At 41.5% G+C, this 4,485-nt stretch overlaps 1 pseudogene; it reads right to left on the reverse strand.

Moving 5' to 3' along the window:
- Positions 1–1,608: 1,608 nt before the first annotated feature.
- LOC106300412 overlaps positions 1,609–4,485 on the reverse strand; it is a 7,683-nt pseudogene continuing 4,806 nt past the window's right edge.

Raw genomic sequence — 4,485 nt, forward strand, 5'->3', positions numbered from 1 at the left:
TGCGTGAGGGGGAGATTGAAGACAAGCCCTATACTGACGTTAAACACTATAGAAGAATTGTAGGAAAGCTGATATACCTCACCATCACCAGGCCTGATGTATGCTTTGCAGTTAACCAAGTAAGCCAGAATATGCAAGCTCCCAAGATACACCATTGGAACATGGTTGAAAGGATCCTAAGATACCTAAGAGAGGCGCCAGGGCAAGGAGTGTGGATGGGATGCAACAAAAATACAGAGATAGTTGGGTATTGTGATGCTGATTGGGCAGGAGACAGAGTGGATAGGAGATCCACTACCGGTTATTGTACATTCATTGGAGGCAATCTTGTCACTTGGAAGAGCAAGAAACAGAAGATAGTGTCATGCTCAAGTGCTGAAGCTGAATATAGGGCAATGAGGAAGCTCACTAGTGAGTTGATTTGGATCAGAAACCTACTTCAAGACTTTGGTATAGAGACATCAACTCCAATCACCATGCATTGTGATAATCAAGCGGCAATACACATAGCCTCCAACAATGTGTTCCATGAGAGGACTAAACACATTGAGGTGGATTGTCATAAAGTTAGGCAAGCAGTGGAACAAAGGATCATCTTACCCTGCTATACAAGAAGTGAGGATCAACTAGCTGATATCTTCACCAAGGCTGCAAGCACCAAGGTTTGCGAGTTCATACATTCCAAGTTAGGACTCGTAGATTTTTCATCACACTGATCCTCTTAGTCATGAAGTGTTCTACTCTTTTTCCTTGGCTTGGTTTTTATCCCATGAGGTTTTTCCAAGCTAAAGGTTTTAATGAGGGAATGCTTCATGGTTTCCAAGCTTGACCAGTTCCTATGGTCAAGCTTGAGGGGGAGTGTAAAAATGAAGCAATAAGAAACAAGATGGTGGGTTAAGGTCTCAAGACAATGGAGATGCCACTACAAGGGACAAGCATGCATGGTGGGTTAAGGTCTCAAAACAATGGGTTATTAGTTTATCATATCTCATCTACCATTTATCATACTTGTAACCACTATATATATGAGATGTTTTCATAAGCAAATTAATCAAGTGAATAAGATTATCTTTCTTTACTCTCTCTCTCTCTCTCTTGTTCTTCACTATGTTCTTTAATTACTAACAGGGGAAGGTTGTGAAGGACCAAGTCAAAGAAGAGTAGTCACAGATACAAGAGTGGCTTTGAACTCTCTTTTTTTTTATTGTTAGTTGACCGTAGAAAAAAATGGAATATGCTAATGCCTGCAACATACTTTTCTTCTGTTTCCAGAACATTGAGAGTTAACTCCAAACACTAAACGAAATACCCTTAAATTATGCTTTAAGTTTCACACTTCGTCTCCTGTGTTCTGAGAAAGTATCTCTTCTTGATATGGTTACAGTGATAATTAGTTTTTGACTACAATTGTTTTTTTTAGACAAGAACATTTTCTTTGGGTAAAAATAGATTGAAGTTTCTGGATACAAATCACTAAACTCTCTTGTTATCTGTTAGAGAGCTGCAGATGTCGTAGTTACTTGTAATATGGAAAGCAGACATGTGGAATGCAGTGTAGTAAATGTAATTACTGTTTTCTTGATTTAATAAGTTACAAGCAAGTTTCGTTCTTTATGCGACATTCATGGAACATACTTGTGTGTAACCTGATATATTCTCTGAAATTGTAGAAGATTCTAGAAGTGGCTCGGCTGGAATTTGGAAAACAGGCCTAGGAGGGACTTCAAGAGCGTCCATACTTCCTTCCATCATCTCCACCACTCTGTTCATCAGTGGACGATCTGATGGGGAAGACTGAATACACCACAGACCCACCAATGTCATCTTTCTCACCATCTCCTCTTCTTCGCTGCTGACTCCATTTTCCATAAGACTTCCACTGCCTCTCATCTCAAGATCCTTATATATCCATTCAGGAAAGTACATTGAACTTGTGCTAGTACCAACTTCTTGAGCATCTCTGTCTTTGTTCCGTGCTCCTATCATCTCAAGGACCAGCATTCCGTAGCTATACACATCTGACTTGTGTGAGACTCTACCGTACATTCTCGAAAACAATTCAGGTGCAATGTACCCTATTGTACCTCTTGTGTCTAGCAACGACAAGATGCTTTCCTTCTTCTCACAGAGCTTAGCAAGGCCAAAGTCAGAAACTTTGGGGCAAAGATTGTGATCTAAGAGTACATTATGAGGTTTTATGTCGAAATGTACAATCCTTGTTCTGCATCCATGGTGCAAGTACTCTAAACCACGAGCAACGCCTAACGCAATCCCATACAAGTCCCTACAATCCATAATTGATGGCCTCTTGCTTGAGATGAGCTTATCAAGAGACCCATTTTCCAAAAATTCATAAATAATTGCTCTCTTTGACCCTTCAAAGCAGAATCCTAGCAGGGTAACAATGTTGACATGAGAAGTTTGGCTGATGCTCGCAACTTCATTTATGAAATCTTCACCACTATAACCGTTTGAGTCTTTCAAAACCTTCACTGCAACCTTGCGGCCATCACGAAGAGTCCCTCTATAGACAGTACCGAACCCTCCTCTACCAACCACTTCCGCGAATGACTTTGTGATTCTTTTTACTTGTGCGTAACTATACTGCTTTAATGGAATAAGTGCTTTGAGTTTTGGCTGTGAAATAAATGCCTTTTTGTTTCTCTTTCGGATAAGTTGGAGAAACAATGCCAAAACCAGGAACAGAAACAGAATAACACCAGCTGCTAAACCTGAAACCAGAAAACTGTTTGGTCAAAAACTTTTTATTTATGTTTGAATAAATGTAATGAGGAACAAGTGGTGATTCTTGTGGAAGGACATAAGGCATGTATGCAGTACATTTTAGCATTGGTTCTATTAAACTAGTGTTTCATGTGGTATATCATATATGGTAATCAAATCAGGTGTTTTGAAAAGAAGAGTAAAAGAGCATTTACCTGCTATTGCTCCAGTAGAGAGGCCTGCATCGATAGAATTCACCAGAAAAATGTCAGTTCGATCTGAATACAAAACATTGAATCGTACTAAACTAGAAAAAAAGCGAAGTTGAAACTCAAAAGGTTCGTGAGTGCGAGATATGGTGATGGGAGTGGGACAAACGGTGGTGCTTTTACCCTCTTATCTAGTACGGTTATTGGCCTCTTCTAAAAATTTGAAACTTAAGGGAATTTCTGTATAAACTAAAAGATCTATTTTGGGAAAGGACAAGTGATGGTTTTAGTGGAGGAACATAAGGAAACTAGAACATGTAAGCCAGAAATCTTACCCTTTTTTTTAGAACTGCAAGTACGGTTAGTTGTCTTATCTTTACAATAGCAGACAAATCCACCTGAGTTTTGATTAAATCCACAAGCACCCTTAGAGGCTAAGCACGACGAACATTCTTGGTTAAGTCCAAGCTGGAAGCCCTCTGCAGATTATCTCTTGTCCGATTCCTCTCTAGTGCGTTCAGCAAAGGCCTTGATACATGAATACTTACGGTTTTGCAAGATGACCCAAAGTCTTCCAATTGACCTCTAATCCCGTTAAGTAAAGGGGGCGAGAGGTTTGTTGTCACATAGTAACTTATTGTGTCATCATCATCTCCGTCACCAGCTCCACAAGGAAGATCTCCAACATAAGTAGAAACATACTGTGGAAATGCTCGGCTGCAGTTGTGATAAATTGTTAGAAGCTCAGTGTTAGGAGCAAGTGGAAGAACGCTTTCGTCGAATGTCGCATTTAAAAGATCTTTAGGACAAAGACCACCGATAAAATCCGATCTCGCCAGTCGTATGATACCAGAGTCATAGTTCGCCTCTAAGATTCTATACTTCACGGAGGTGATATTTAGCTCTGCGAATCCACTACCACAGTCGACTTTGTAGTCAGGGTGGCCACAGTCTTCTCTGTCAGATGTCCAAAAAGGGTACTGGAGACCGCTTTGATTGCCGCAGTTAAACGGCTGACTGCAGCGTTCGTAAAGCTCATTAGCTGAGAAAACACAAGAAGGTATCACAAAGATCATCCATATGCTAATTATATGGAACATAGATTTTTTCGGGGATAGATTCAGATTGATCAAAATAAACGGGCTCAGTCCGAGTTTGCCCTAGCCACTTTCTCCCAGGCACGACTATCGAGGTTACTCGGTTCCCACTCCTCTCCGGCGCCGGAGGAGCTCGTGCTCGCCGGCGTCGGGACCTCTTGTCACATCTCAGCTCTATTTTCGTCAATCTCATGTTATGTCTTTTTCTTCTGTTGTCTCTGTTCCGTCCTGCTTGGCGTGACTCCATGGTGTCTCGACGGAGCTACAGTTTGATAGAGATTTTCTCGGCATGGCTCTTCCTCCTGTGGCTGAACTCGCTGATTACTTCAGACACCGCCGCTCGCCGTTTCCAGGTTTCAAGCCCCGCTGCCAGCTTCACAAGAAAGACTCACCAGTCTTCACCAGTCACGATGGAGATGGTCCGTTCCGTCAATGCTGCTCCTCCCATCACCACC

The sequence above is a fragment of the Brassica oleracea genome, chromosome C6, assembly GCF_000695525.1.
Source record: "Brassica oleracea var. oleracea cultivar TO1000 chromosome C6, BOL, whole genome shotgun sequence".
NCBI classification, from domain to species: Eukaryota; Viridiplantae; Streptophyta; class Magnoliopsida; order Brassicales; family Brassicaceae; genus Brassica; species Brassica oleracea.